We start from the raw sequence: 16,831 nt of genomic DNA, 5'->3' as shown, positions 1-16,831 counted from the left end.
ACAGACAGATAGCGCTCACCTTCCGGTCCTGCCCTGGTCTCTGGCTGTAGGAGAGCAAACTGCCAGTAAGGGGTAAGAGAAGAACTGCTCCGGGCCCTGACAGCAGAGATTGCAGGGTAGTTTGTTTTCTATGATTGTCAGCAAATTATGGCTCCATTTGTGTGTTTATTAACAGATTATGGCCCCGTTTTCTATGACTGATGCTATAATCCGGTGACAATTTTTTAACGTTATCACTAAATATTATATGGGAGCTGCTTTACATATATAAAATAGCAGATTTCCTCCAACTGGATATGGGCTTTTTCTGGTAAGATATATTTTCCTCCCTATATCATGTTTGCGCCAATGCCTCTCAGTATGTGTTTTTTCCTTGTTTATGGTATAGTTTCACCACAATTGATAAGCAGTATGGTAGTTACCTCCCAAATGTCCCAATTTCAGCAGAAGAGTCCACTATCCTGCCCGGGGACATATTTGTCCAGCTTGTGGGAATGTTGGGATAAGGGCGATAGCTAATGACCACGCCCTCACTGTGCCTTGACCACGCCCCATCAAGATGTGGTCATGTTTGTCTACTTTGTATGTCCCTGTATTTTGTATACTCTGTTTTTCCCAATACCTGTTCTGCCGATCACTGTGTTATATTACATATCAACTACGATAGTAATAATAATTAATGGGACTCATGTACTAGCCAAGGTCCACGGTTATGCCGCGGTAGCTAGCTTTTCCATGTAGATCAGTTATGGACTCTCTATCGGCATAGGCCACATTCTAATCGGAAAATTTCACAGAAGCGATGTTCAAATTGAAAGTCCCTTATCCCTCCTGAGTGTCAGACGGTGCAGACTGGATCTACACACAAGAGGGAGCTATTGCACACAAAGGAACGCACATAAGAGACAACTGGGGAGGAACTAAGGGTGAAAGGCACAAAACAGGGATAATGAACAAACACATGGATGAAGATCAGACACATAAGGAACATGTTTAACAGATTTTATATTGCTAATACCATGGGTAAATTAATGATAATTTATAGTAAAACAAAGTCACCCATCATTGAGAATATATTAGCTGATAATGAATATTCTTGTCTCCCCAGTGCCAGAAGCTGTAATGGAGACCCTCGTTGGAGATCCCAATGACACCTCCCGGAGGAATAAGGAAAACATCGCTGGACATTCCATCGCTGAGGTAAAATGTCTTGTCTACTATATTATATATGGAAGATCGTTGTTCAATTCTAAATTGAGGCACAGGTTAAGCTTCAACACATGTGACAATGCGCTTATGTTGTAATATTGTTACATTTTAGTTATATTATAAGTAATATTCAGTCTTTATTCCATGCCTCCCAACTTTTGCAATCCCCGAATCAAAACAAAACACAGTTTGCAGCAGTGCGTCCATAAATGGAGGTGTGGTCACATCACAATGGGTGCGTGGCCACACCCTCATGGGCACCCTTTACCATCCTCCCCTAACAACGCCAAAGATTTTAGTCTCTTCTATGTATAAAGATGTACATGTAATATTATGGGCCAGATTCATGTTCAGACTTATCTTGCGTGAAATAGACCTGCGCTTGCTCCAAAACGGACTTTACTCCAATTAACGCAATTGCATGTAATTCATGTCCAAAGCAAATGACACTTACGACTGCCTACAACACATAAGGGAACAATGGTGGCAAGGTTTTTCTCCTGGACAAAACCATGTTACAATGCAAGGGGTGAAAATAGGGTTATTATTTAGCACATAAGATAAATACTGGCTGTTTTTCATGTAACACACAAATACTTGATAGCTTTAATTTTACACTGAAATTTAAAGTTGATCTAGGACATGCCCAACCCCAACTATAAATCTACCATGACATTTTAAATTTGCCTCCCACTCCAAGGCAACATGGTTTTGCCAAGATGCAATGTTACTCCTTTTTTTACTTATTTTCTTTTCCTTAACGAATCAGGCCCATTGTATGTACAATATGCATTAAGGAGATCTTGATTTATGTATTTAATGTAAAAAAAATATAAATATGATTATACTGTTTAGAGTTGTTCATCATTTTTTTTCTAGGCTTTATTTAAATACCTTATATTGCACATACGCTTGTGTGTATACTGCGCTGTGCTCTGTTAATGTACAACATGTAACGTTTAGGCAGATTGCACTTACACCCAGATTCAAACTGAAACACATCTTGATGTCCGCTTGGATTTGAATATGGGTTCCGTGATCTTTTCTTAAGAGCAAGTTAGGTGCAAGTTGCGTTCGGACTTGAATCAGGCCCTATATGAGCCTCCTCTTCAAGGTTCTCATGTTTCCCTAACATGATCCTCACCAGGTAGTGGTCCAGGTACCAGTTATTCCCACCAATGGTTCTTTAACATCCATTTTGCAAAGAGCCTGTGGTATGAATCAGCAGTCATTTTTATACCAGTATCATGTAAATTTCATCACTTAAATTCAAAGTTGAAATGTATTAATAGTCTCTAGTAACCTCTGTCCTTGTTATTCCAATTCACTGGCTTTCCTTTGTATTGAGAGTCATTCATTTGTTTCCCTCCTACAGTATGTTTGTAATGACATTTACTTTTTATTTTCCCGGTTGTCTTAGGAGAGTGTATCAAGCCCGAAGTCACCACCACAGGGATTTTATGTGGGCTCCAGCTCGGAGGTATTTTCTACATATATAACTTTCTAAAGATATAAGTCTTTCCATCAGTGGACTCTTCATTTTATATTTACTTATTTTACACCAATGGTATATTGTTGAGGTTGAAGCCATAGGTCCTGGTGGTGATGTGATGGTGGGTGGTCTACAGCAACATCAAACTGTGTGGTGTGGTAAGACAAAAAATGAAATCCAGTCCCCTGGATAAGTGTAATTAAAATGATTGCCCCCTTGTTGTTCATAATTAATCCCTAAATGATATTAATTATTATTAGTGCCCCCTTGATGATTATAAATTATAATAGTGCCCCCTTAATGATATAATTATTTTAGGGTTTCTCTCTTTTTTCGTCTCTCTTGTGTCCAGCACCTGTTCACGCAGTGTGTGCAGGGAGGCCCCTGGACGTGACGTAATAACGCTGTCATACTTAGGGGAGCCGGGGGCCCCTGCATACAGTCACATCTGGGACTAGGTGCTGCTGGCAATTAAGATGGCAATTTTTAAAGGAGAACCCCGGCGTGATCTGTGTATCTGCTAAAATGTAACATTCTCAACTTGTATAAGTTAATGGTAGATGCAACTTATTTAGGAAATAGGACAGACTGTATAGGCGAGCATCACATATCTGGGGTTAACCATATTTACTTTTTATGTTCCCGGTTGTCTTAGGAGAGTGTATCAAGACCGCAGTCACCACCGCGGGTATTTTATATGGGCTCCAGCTCGGAGGTATTTTCTACATATATAACTTTCTACAGATATAAGTCTTCCCATCAGCGGACTCTTCATTTTATATTTATTTATTTTACACCAATGGTATATGTTTGAGGTTGAAGCCATGTGTTGAGAGACTTTCATTTTTAAAACCCATATACTTCCTCCTACAATATGTTTGTAATGACAATTACTTTTACTGCCCCCGATTGTCTTAGGAAGATGTACCAAGCGCCGGATCAGCACCTCCAGGAGTACATTTGGATTCCAGCTTGGCGGTAAGTATTGTCTAGGTATACAGCTTTCTAAACATATAAATCTTCCCATCAGCGGACTCTTCACAGATTGAATATGGTTGAGGTTGATGGGGCTTGTTAGCGGTGGGTGGTCTACACCAACAGCGAGCTGGGTGGAGGGAGGGCTGGAGCAAAGATGAAATCCAGTACTTCTCAGGTACCAGATGCAAACATCCGATCTCTATTATCTGTCTGCTAATATGGGTCATTTCTATATCTGACCTTGAGAAAACTATCCTGTTCAGTCGTCACAATGACCGAAATATACTGTCTCCCGTTTTCTTTCTTTTCCTGGATTCATAGAACTCCCTTCCACTTACTTGTATACGTATGAATGGAAGAGGTGTAACATAATCTACAAGAGTAGATCAGTTAGATATGAATATTCCCAACGGTCTGTGAGGTCATTTTGGTGAATGATGTTTGAGAACAGAGATGTCTCATGTTTATAATGACATTTACTTTTTCTGCATCCTGTTTTCTTAGTGTTGTGCACCAACACCGGATACAGCTTTAGAAAAATATCTTCTGAATTACACCTTTAAGGTATGTTCTAGATATACAACTTTTTAAAATATAAGTCTTCCCATCAGTAGACTCTCCATATTATATTTATTTAACACAGATGGAATATGGTTGAGGTCATGGGCCTTGCTGGTTGGTGATGGTTTGGTGGTGGGTGGTCTACAGCAATGTGTACATATCAGATATCTATTATGCTCCTGTTAATATGAATAATTTCTATATCTGCACCTGATAAAACTATGCTGCCCAGTCATCACAATGTATAAAATATTCTGTCTCCTTCTTACTCACCCACTTGTATGAGTATGAGTGGATGAGGTGTAAAGTAATCTCCTTCAGTAGATCATTTCGACCTGAATAGATCTGACAGTTCATAAGGCCACTATGGGGAAAGATGTTTGAGAACAGAGATCTCACATCTATAATAGAGTTCTCTGGAATCAAATTGAATAAGAAAAGGTTCCGTACAGAGAGTGCTTGTTATGTGGCCATGGTGCACTGCTGGATGACTGACAGTGATGCCTCAATCCCTGACCATGGTGATAGTATGGTGATGGTGATAGTATGATGTTTAAGGGCAAGTTACTCCGCCCAGTGCAGAAACACAGGGCCAGGCCAGTGCCTCCTATAGAGAAGCACATGGCAGCAATCTGCACCCAGGAACTTCTAAGATAAGAGAATTATACAGGTCACTCTTTCTTGCTTTAAAGACATAAGAAGTTGGGCTTTGAGGTCATTACTCATAAGATCTGGTTGACCTGCTGTCATCATATTGTGAATGTAGCAAAGGAGGCAGAGTTAGATTAAGGATTTGAGGGGCCCAGGGTACTTAAGAGAGGGGGGCCCTATGGTCTAACGTTAACAGCACAGTGCCATCATTCAGGGAGAGAGTTACTAAGTCACATAGTTCTAAACCTACTACAATAATACACTATTAAATGTCATGTGTGTATGTATATATATATATATATATATATATATATATATATATATATATAATCATATATATATATATATATATATATATATATATATATATATATATATATATATATATATAATAATGTAGTAATGTAGTAATCTATGTATGAAATGTAAAATTTACATAAATTCAAATTTGCAATATCATCCTAGACCCTAGTAACTCCTACTCTTGTTATAACAATTCACTGGATTTTCTCTGTATTCATTTTAAAAACCCATATTCTCTCTCTGTAATAACATTTACTTTTTCTGCTCCTTGTTGTCCTATTAGTGCGCACCAAGACTGGAGTCACCGCCCCCAGGATTTTATCTGGATAACAGCTCGGAGGTATTTACTAAGATACAACTTTCTAAAAATATAAGTCTGCCCATCAGTGACCACTTCACATTATATTAATTTTACACAGATGGAACATAATTGAAGTTGAGGCCATTGGGCCTTGGTGGTGGTGGCGGTGGGAGGTCTAAAGCAACAGCAAGCTGGGTGGAGGGGTGGAGGGGTGGGGCAGAAAAATGGAATCCAGATCAGATACCAGGTACAGCAGAGGATATGTGGAAAAATCAGATTTCTATTATGCTTCTGCTTATATTAGTAATTTTTATATCTGGGCTTGCAAAACATTTAGATTTCTGTTGAGAACATGACAAAATATCCTACCCCACACTTGCTGCCTAGGTGTGATCTTTGGCTCAAAACTATCCTTTATTCCCCACATCCCATCTCTATCTCTCTGACCCCCTGACCAACATTGCTGTGTGACTGGATCATATAGCCCACTGAGCACTTTTTACAGTTGCAATCTGACCAATATACAATATATAGCACTTAACCTCATGTATCAAACTTACATTGTCCCATAGGTTGTAAGCTTGTGAGCAGGGTCCTCTTACTTCTCTGTCTGTCTGTATTACCCAGTACTGTTTTATTACTGTGTTTGTATCCATTTGTAAAGCACTATGGAATATGCTGGCGCTATATAAATAAATGATGATGATGATAGTACCAGAGGTAGCAAAAGTCAACACAAAGCCCAGGAGTAGAGCTGGACATCGGGAAATCTTCTACCTCCTGATAAAATTGATCTCTTTAGGATCGAGTGTTTGATTCCTGAGGGTTTCCCATTTCATGCAATGTTTGTAAATATCTGCTAAATTACACTATCAGCTACTATGATATCCTACTATTAGTCTGGGGATGGTCTTCTCATTTGTTTGGTTCACGTGAAGTGCTATCCTGTTTTACGAGTACTAGGAATGTATCTTTGGCTGTAGCTCCTAAAATTTCAGTCCATTATTGGTATTTGGCTTCCGCATGTAGATTAATATAACAGACGCAACACAAATATAATCTGCCTTGTTTGTTAAACCATGCGCATGTCCTTTTGGCTTTGTCTACCTGTTTCTTTTATTAAGCTGACATTCTGCTATCTATATGTCCTCTTTTTAATTTCTGTCCAATGCCGTCTACTTCTACTACTGGGAATGTCTTGTTATGATTGGTTACTGCAAGTTACAGCTCATCTGTGATATCTCCATCAGCTTAAAAAAACAAAACAACTTAATGCACATGCAGCCCCAGGAGTGAATTGCGTAAAACTAATGGTTGCTTCATGGTTAGGATATTGTACCTGTGTACATGGTTTACCCCATTGTGTAGTCATTCTTTTCATATGCATACATTTTATCAACAGTCAGAATTCTCAGCATCTGATGAAGTGAAGACAACTGAAGATGCTGGATGTGAAGTTCCCATCAATGAGGTATGGTGGCTTTTTGACTTCATATTTAGATGGATTCTATTATCCTCTGCAAAAGGTCTGATTGGCGGAAACAGATAGATCAGGGGGCGGCTTTGCTAAGTGCAGATAAGGCGCACAACTGTGTCTAGTTTTGCACTGTTATTTTAATGAGCTAGTTTGGGAGGAGAAGCTGCTTTTAGGGAAGCAACTGAATGTTTTGATGTTTGTATATGAGCCTTAGAGCTTCTGTAGTTCATCACATGACTTTATTAGAACACATAATGGTGAAGGAAGCTGGTAAAATTCATTATGTCCGCACAATTTGTGCTCTTTAATTAAATTACATTCAGAGGAGGGAATTCAATTGACAGCATTACTCGTGAGAATAACGCGTTCCTTGCACTATTAATGTTACTACGGTAATAGTGCACATTATTACCGTTAGTACGGTAATCTCAACATTGATTTTTGCTTGCAGCTCTAAAAGCCTTGAGTAGAGAGCCGCGTTAAAATTATCGTACTAACGATAATAGGGCGTGGGCTGCGTTATTCTCACGAGTAACGCTGCCAATTAAATTCCCCCATAGAACATCCAGGCCTGCGATAATAACTAATCCTTGTTACATTTACTAAGATCAGTATCAGTTTTCTTAGCAGGCTTGGACTCAAACTTTTTCCCCCTACAGAATACACATGAGAAACAGACAGCAACAGAACGTCTTCATGCTCTATGCAGCTTGGTCTCAGACTGTACACCATCCCCACCAGAAAGACCACATGCCTCAATTGACAACATCCCTTCTTCCGTTCCCGTGGTCATCACTACATCACCGCAGGTGGACACAAGAGAGATCACCATCGAGAATGATGCACAAGCAGATTTTTCATTCTTCTGTTTGTGCTCATGGTGCTGCCTTCCAGCAGACCAGCAGCAGCGGAGGCAACAGCAAACATCTGGCCCCCGGAGATCTCGTCTTCAGTCCCTGTGGAGGTGGATTCGTAAAAGATGTGGAAGGGTGGTTTCTGCGAGCAACATCAGTGGAAACCAAGACAATGGCAGCGCTGGGAACTGAGACATACCATCATGCGGCATACAGGGTGAGCTCATGTCTTGCACTGAAGGGTTAAGTTGTCTGATTCTACACATACTAACCTAGGAAACACCTATATTGTACTGATGCACTATCCACAATGTTCTACACATATATACACCAAGAAAATAATAATCAGATTCTGTTGGCTGAATCTCAAGGATTCAACTGAACACAAATCTTCCTAAACCTGCTAGGAATTATCCACATTTTAATCCAAATTCAGGATTCTGTACATCAATATATTTTACATATAATACATTTTCCACATTTAGAAATATAGCTGTAACATAAGTCTTCTAGTTTTACTCTTTCCTTCACCATCAGCCATCTAAAGATACAATATATTTACATAAATTAGTGGTCTTAAGTATGGATTTAACCAAATCTACCAGAGATCTTTAATTCTTCATATAAAACCTGCACATACTACAAATGTATTAGAAACATGAAATTATCTGATAGAAGAGGACTGGTGACTGTATCCGTCAGTGCAAGACATTTCCCCTGTTCATGAGCACGGAAAGATGGACACTGTTGCTGATTTAACACCAGATGTTTCATATAGATATATAGATATATAAATATATAGATCTATTTGTTTCATTTAGATATACAGATATAGATGTTTATGTATTATGCTTAAAATATTGGTAGTTACAAAAAAACAAAAAAAACAAAAAAATTATTATAAGAGTAAGAGAGGGCTGGGATTAGAAGTGATATAAACACTGAGGGTGCATGTAGATGAAAAGGTTAAGGTGACTGGCGGGTCAGGTTCAGGGCAGGATCATGCGTCCTCCCTGGCAGGTCATCGAGTGTCCCCTGCATGATTGCCTCAAATTTAGTTGACCCAGGTCAGCGAGCAGGTCCAGTCGCGGTCGGCTGACCGTAGTTTGTTTACTTTAGCACTGTTGGTGGATGCGGGGACTGCGGCTCCTGGGTCGGGGAGCTCTCTTTCTGTTTCTCCCTCTGCAGGTTCGGCTGGTTGTGTGACATCAGGTCAGAGGTCTGGGCGTGCTTCTTATGCGGAAGCCGCATCTACGGCCCTGGTGGGCCCGTCATCACGTGTGGAAGGTGGTAGTCGTGGATCAGTTGGTGAGCATGCCAGTAGGGTGTCTGGTTCTAGCTCTGATTCCAGCTCTTCTACCTCTGGGAGTGAGGTTCCGGACAGGTCTGGGAGGGCAGACACAAGATTTATGAAGCTCCTTGAGAGGAAGTTGTGTAGTACCTGCCATAGGGCGGGGTTGGAAGGTGTTGGTTCCAATGAAGGAAGCAGGATATTGAGGGACGATGTGGTGCGCTGTTCCAATACAGCCGTCAGGGGGATATTAGGTGCCGGGTGTGTGGTAAGATAGGCACAGGTTGTTTTGTGGATATGTTTGCCATCACTAATAAGGCTACAGATGATTTGGCAGCATTAAGGTCACGCTCTGGCGTGTTGACGAGGCATATCGAGAAATTGTCATACCTGGTTATTGAAATTGACACTGTTGCAGGGTGTTGTAAGCTTCCAATGGAGGAAGTAGCTAAGTTGAGGGGTGTGATTGATTCGTTTCAGGGTGAGTGTAAGGTGCAGTAAAAACAGGTACAGTCACTGCTTGGCCTGCTTAATTTTGCTTGTAGAGTGATACCCATGGGTAGGGTTTTTTGCCAGAAGTTAGAGAGGGCTACGGTTGGGATTACAAAAGCAAGGCATTTTGTGAGGATATCCAAGGAAATTAGAGATTATATGGCTATGTGGTGCATGTTCTTGGAAAATTTTAAATGAGTTTGAAGCTGCTTTGTTTCGGCTTGAGTGTGTAAAGGCTTTTTTCATGGCTTACAGAAATACAACAGAGGGATTGAATGAGACCGAGGTGATATAAACACTGAGGGGGCAGGCAGAGGAAAAAGTACAGGCATACCAGGAGTTAACTTATCTGGGTTGTGGTAGAAATCTGAGTTATCCAATCAGTGGAGCCGGAAGGGGAGGGGTTTGCTTTCCTGAGGAGGCTTATAACTTATAGGAAAAGGATGTGACTTCCTCTTGCCGGATAGATTTGTTAAGTGAGTATGGGCTCTCTGCTGTCCTGGTAAGTATTGCTACATAAACTGTTTTTTCACTGTGTTTTTTAACTGTGTTATACTGTTTTTGGTATTGCATTTATTGCTGTGATCGTGTTTATTTAAGTTGTATTTTCAGTGTTCTTTTCTTTTCACATTTGTTCCCAATCCATTCTCCTCCTTGTTTTCTCCACCTTATCTTTTTCCCCTAGTTCTTGTCCCTGCCCCCCCCCCTTTCCCCTCTCTCTTTTTCTTGTTTGTTTTTTGTTACCTTTTCCTTCCCCCATTATGCTCCGGGCCAAGAGAGTTAGGGTTCCTCCCCACCGCCTCCCTGAGGCTTGTTCCCCCCCCCTCGGCCCTTAGTAAGCGGCGAGCCCAGATCCGGGCCTCGCCGACGGGTGTTTCCTCTTCCCCCCTCTCGGGTAGTGGGGTGGGTGTCCCCGGTGGTTCCGCTGCGGCCGCGGCGGCTAGAAAAGTTTATGCGCATGCGCGACGACGCGCACGCACGCAGACGCGCGCGCATGCGCGTCAGTCCATCCCGATTCCGGCGGCCATGTTAGATGCGGGCGCTCCAGGAGCGCCCGTGGATGCCCCTGCAGCCCAGTAGAATTGACAAGGTTGTATAGGGATATGTCTCCTGCTCCCGGTGGTTATTGGCTTAGACATAGTAATGGTTTTCCCCTTACAAAGTTTCAATTTTCAACGGTATTCAAAATATGCGTGGTTAAGCTTGGTTTGAGTGCAGCGGACTATGGGACGCATTCCTTTAGGATAGGGGCAGCTACGGTAGCGGCAGAAGAAGGTGTGTCTGAGCAGAGCATTATGGCTTTGGGTAGATGGAAGTCTAAGTGTTTTAAGCGGTATGTCAGGCCAGCTGTGGCGCTCTAGCCTTAGACAGGGCGATGTAATAAGGCTGACCTATGACGTTGCGTTGCTTACCTTGTTGAAAGGGAGCGCGGAGGGTTTTGCCATTTCTTTTCTCCGGGGGCCTGATTGGCGGTGGCACCCCGGGGTTTCCGGTTTTACCTCCGCATGGGTCACCCTGCGTTATGCGCGAATGTGGCATTTTTTTGTTTTCAGTATTAATTATGTTTTACGTTTTGCCATTTAATTTACTACTAATAAATTACTCCATGTTGCAGGTGTACGTCAGGATGGGAGGAGTATTTGACTGGTAGGCCATTCATTTGTTTTTTGGGCCGGTAAGAGCGGCCCTACTCATGATGTGAGCAAATTTTCCAGGGCGGAGTCAATAAGATGGATAGGTGTTAGGGGTATGCGTTGGGAATCTCTGTTGAAGATACTAAAAGACACAGAGAGTAGGTTTGGGCGCCCTTTAGAACTTGTAATTCACCTTGGGGGGAATGACCTGGGTAAGTGGTCCAGTTTAGAGCTCATTGAACATATAAGATCTGATGTCGGGGCCATTAAGTTACATTGGCCAACAGTTCACCTTACATGGTCCGATATTATCCCTAGGCGCAATTGGAGAGGGGCGGATAAACCAGCACGGATTGAGAAAGCTTGTGGGAAGGTAAATAGGGCGGTTCGGAAGACCTTTCAGGAAGTAGGTGGTGGCTGCATTAGTTATCCGTCCATAAGGGCTGTGTTGACGCAGTACTATAGGCCCGGTGGTGTACATTTGTCTGATTTGGGTATGGCATACTTTATAGAGCAGATATTTGGTTTTCTTGTTTGGCTATGAGAGGTCGGTTGGTGGCGGGCTGCGGTTCCTGGTGGGAAACCTTAGCTGTGGCAGTAAGCAGCCCAATCAGCGGCCATTTTGTTACATTGAAGGCGTAGTAGGCACTCTCCTCTTAAAGGGATTGGGCAATTAGCAGAATAGCACTTCGGGTTTAAGGGGCTCCGCTTAGGCGGGCGGGCCTCAGCTAATATGCCAAATGGGGGAGTTTGGCATTTTACGCCTAGTCGAGTCCAAATTAGTTTGGACGGAATTTACAACTAGTAGGTGTGGCCTGGATGCTGATTGGTCTGTTTATGTTGGCCACCAATTTTTCCCCAGCAGGTTTCGCCTATAATAAATTCCTGACCTTTCAAACGCCAATTCAAGTCTCTGTGTCGTTATTTTAGTTGTTAAGTTAACTCTGGTAAAGGTTAAAGATGGTATAGAAGGTTGTCCACCATAAGCGGTTTACAGGTGAGTTGTTAGCTTCATCTAGATCGGCAATCGGTTCAGGGTTACTTCACAGAAATGTTGTGGTTAAGAATGATAACATAGCTTGTAAAATCCATAGATTGAAGACTGATCCTTTGGGTAGGGGGCGGTGGATTACCTAGCATCGTAATCAGGATATTGCAGTTTGCCCGCTTGAGTTTACAAGATTGTATAGAGATATGTCCCCTGCTCCTGGTGGTAATTGGCTTAGGCACCATGATAGGTACCCCCTTACGAAGGTCCAGTTTTCCGCGGTCTTTAAGAATTGTATTGCTAAACTTGGATTGGATACAGCAGACTATGGGACTCATTCTTTTAGAATAGGAGCGGCTACAGTAGCGGCGGAGGAGGGTGTGTCGGAACAGAGTATCGTGGCTTCGGGTAGGTGAAGGTCTAAGTGTTTCAAACAGTATGTTAGGCCAGCTGTTGCGCTTTAGGCTTAATAATGCAATGTGGTAAGGCTGACCCATGACATGCGTTGCTTGTCTTGTTAAAAGGAGGCGTGGAGGGATTTGCCATTTCTTTTCCCCGGGGGCCTGATTGGCTTGTGGCACCCCGGGGTTTCCGGTTTTAGCTCCGCATGCGTCACCCTGCGTTGCGCGCAAATATATAGTAGTTTCTTTCTCTAATACCATGTATTATGTCTTGAAATTTGTTTTATGTGCATTTTACTCCATGTTGCAGGTTTACGGCAGGATGGGAAGCATTTTTGGCTGGTCAGCCATTCATTTGTTTTTTGGGCCGGTAAGAGTGGTCCTGCTCATGATTTCAGCAAATTTCCCCGGGCAGATTCAGTTAGATGGTTAGGTTTTAGGGGTTTACGTTGGGCGACGCTATTAAAGATTCTAAGGGATAGCGAGATAAAGTTTGGGTGCCCTTCAGTGCTTATAATCAACACTCTAGGCACCCAACCACCATGGCATTACTAGTGTTCTGTATTTAATAAATAGGCCTTCTTACCCCAACCAGAACTAAAATTAAATTAATAGCATTCTCAGCATTAACAGTTAAACAAACCCAACCCCCCCCCCCCCCCCCACCCAACCAGTCCAAAACAATAAATTAGTACACATTTAATAATTAGGATATTTTACCCCAACCAGCCCGGCATTAAATTAATATACTTAAATACTTAAATAAATACTTAAATTTAATAAATAAGCCTCCTACCCCCCAAACAGCCCCAACCTTAAATTAATAGCTCCCATGTTTAATAATTAGGCCTCCTCCCCCCTAAAAACCCCAACAGTATATTCTTAGTGTTTATGTTTAATAAATAAACTTCCTTCCTCCCAACCTTCCCCAACATTAGATTAATAACATTCCGATTTGATTTTTAAATCAATTTCACCCCCACCAGCCCAAAAATTAAATTAATAGCATTTCCATTTAATAAAAGGTCTATTTCACCCAACCAGCCTCAATATCAAGTTCATAACGTAATATTTTCCACCATATTTAATTGCAGATGTGCTGGAAACAACATACTTTGCATTGCTGGGGAATGGGGTATTTTCTGTGGTAAAGAGCTGGCTAAGTCCTGATGATCTAGCAGCTTCAACCTTTTCTTTTGGGCTGGAAAATGTTGTTGCAGCTCTTGTTGTCTAGTAGCTTGGGTCTTTTCCTCTAGACTGCCACTCCTGTAGCATGTAGTCTGACAGCTTGACTCTGGGTAATGGGGATGACAAAAACCTGTCCACATCCCATGACCAAGATCGTTTCCCAGGAGCACATCTCACATTTATTTGCCAGCTCCCGAATCGAGACGTACCCTCACCGTGGGCACTTCGAGTCCATCTGGAACTGTGACTTTGGCAGTCTAGCCTGGCAATGCTGCAGCAGGTTCAGCAAGGATGGAGGGCTCACCACAGTGATTGAGGTCCCTGAGACTCTCAGGCCTTCTCCCTGCAATGGTCCAACTTGGGTGCTTCCACCTCTTTTTGGGTGTCTTTATGTCCTCTTCACTGAGTCACTTTTCTCTGTGACATACGCCACTGGACTTTCTGGGGCAAGAACAATCTTTTTAGGCCCACCTTCCTTAGTCGGGTATGCAAGTCAGCCTGTGGGACAGTCTGGCCTTAGGTGACCGGTTTTCCCACAGCCATAACACTTCCTATCCAGTCTAGTCTGATGACTTCCAGGAACAGGGTGGAATTGCAGCTAGCTACAAGCACCTGGGTTAGTGGCTACAGTTAGGATCTGCCTCATGATGCTGCTTTAGCTCCTGCCTCTGGGACTATATTTATTATTATATTGACCCTGCAGTACCTGTGAACCACCAGAGGTGCTGTTATTCTGCCTTCTCTTCTCACTATCAGGGACTACTAGCTGCACTATGTTAATCATTCGCACCTGATTGTCTCCTATATATGCCTGCCTCTCCCAGTTTCCTTTGATGGTCATTAATGTTTCTGTGCCTGTAATGTTTATTTACCCTTGGACTAACTGCCTTGCTTTTTCTCTTTTCCTGTGGAAATCCTTGCTTAGCCAGTTTCTGCTTTACTGTAAGCATTTAGCATTCATCTCTATCTTGTCACTTGGAGGTAAACCTGATATTTGCCTTATACCTGGAAGTCTGTTTATTCACTGATCTGGCCTGTGTTTAACTTGCATCACATGGACTGTGTTTTTTACTACATTAAACAGTTTAATACTTTCAATATATTTCTGGCTCCGTGGCTTTAATTACAAGGACCTAGTTTGTGGAACAGGATTGTAACTACTTGCTTGGCGGAGTGATCAACAGCAGAGGGATGTTCTTCAATTCATAAAATTCTTTGGTGTTGGCTGCTAGACTGGCGCTTCTGCCAGGGTGGCCAAACCACTACATTTTGATTTGCCAACTGGTCCGCTACTTCAAATATTATTGTGTTGTGGTCCAGTACCAATTTTTTCACCCTCTGTGTGCACCGGCGAGACAACTGCTCCCTGCAAATTAAACCATTTAAATCCACCCAGGTCTTGACACCAGATCCATTCACACATCTCATCACAAACTGCCACAGCTGGTTAGCAAATTCCTCATGGTTGATGAGAAGGCTTCTGCCAGATCCTCACATTTCTGCCAGTAGGTTCCTGGGGTAATAATGTAGCACTTAAAGAGAACTTTCTTTACCACTTCAGAGTCTGCACAGTCATCTGGGGTCAATACACAATAGGCCTCTAATGCACGCCCTTGCATTGTAAGGACCAAATAATTGACCCACTCCTTTTTGGACAAAGCATGGAGTTTAGAAATCATTCCAAACACCTGCAAGTGTAGATCACTGTCTCCAACACCGTCCTCAAATTCGGTAAAGTGACAGGACCCAAATCATGGTGCAGCAGATAATGACTTTTTACTGTACAATTTTTCTTGCTTTGCACAGGATTTCGAGATCTACCTTGGACATTGCGGTGTAGTTAACCATCTTTTGCATTCCCTTGTGTGGAAGGAGCTCTTCACTTGAGTAACTCGGCTCTCCAAAAAAAACACCCTAGCATTATCAAATTGCTTGCCACCAGTTATAAACTGTGACTGGATGGGCTTACTCTGCTACCCAGTGTTTGGAGAGGGAGATCTTAAACAGTTTAGTTGGGTTTCCTTCTTACTGTCTGTATCTGGCTGTTACTGACCACTTCTACTGGTGTCACCTGTCAGCAGATATTCACCGACTGTGAATGCCAACTGCACATGAGTTGTAGGAGAATAGTGTTGCCACCAGCTGTCCCCAGGCTCTTTGAGCTCCAGTATGGTGCCCTGCAGACTGGGACTCCTGGATTCATGTGTGAATCTAGGAGGCGCTTCTGCAAGTCTCTTCCAGAAGCCACTGAACTACAGCTGCCAGCGGAGTTTACACACAGAGAGCTCCAGGCTCCTACTTTATCCAGGGGCTGCTCCTGCAGCCCCCACTGTACCATCAGGGATTGGAGACCCCTCCGACACTCCAGTCATCCTGTACTTACAAATGGGAACCGGAGTGGAGGAATTAAAGCTCTGGCTGAGCTCCGATCCTCACTGGACCAGCAGTGGGGTGAGAAGCAATTTCTTTTGTTTTATACACATTTGAAATAACATTTTATAAACACACATATCACTTTATACATTTCTACTCCTGGGCTAACCCTTTCATCGCAAATATCTACATTTATATATTTATTAAAATACACTTTAAAATACATTGCACCTCCAGCACATAGCACTGGGGGGTTAACCCAATTGGCACCGCAGCATTGGAAGGGTTAATCTTTACACGGATGGGAAACCAGCCACAGGGTATGGTAAAATCTACTAACTACATCTTATTAAGATCAGAATTATGCAATCACTCTGCCAGTGTGTTAAAATTTAATATAATCCTACTTTGTTGTACAGTATCTGACAGTTCGCATTTTCCCAAGAGTCATATATATAAAACTTCCAAGTTCAAATATAATATATATTTTCTATACTTTCCGATGCCTTGTTTTTTATATGATATTATACTTTCTTCACATTCCTTACATTGTACTACCACATAATTAATTATACTTTTATTAAAATAACCAATTGTTTAGTAATTCCCATGATGTTCATTATTCATTTTGTACCTCA

The 16,831-nt window shown here is 42.1% G+C and overlaps 1 protein-coding gene across 1 annotated transcript in view; it reads right to left on the bottom strand.

Annotated features, from left to right (window-relative positions):
- LOC142108367 (zinc finger protein 529-like) overlaps nucleotides 1-16,831 on the bottom strand; it is a 37,140-nt gene that overhangs the window by 19,927 nt on the left and 382 nt on the right. The window lies entirely within an intron of this gene.

The sequence above is a fragment of the Mixophyes fleayi genome, chromosome 12 (assembly GCF_038048845.1).
Source record: "Mixophyes fleayi isolate aMixFle1 chromosome 12, aMixFle1.hap1, whole genome shotgun sequence".
Lineage (NCBI taxonomy): Eukaryota > Metazoa > Chordata > Amphibia > Anura > Limnodynastidae > Mixophyes > Mixophyes fleayi.
Note: the sequence above shows the minus strand (reverse complement) of the source record. Positions and strands in the feature narration are given on the sequence as shown.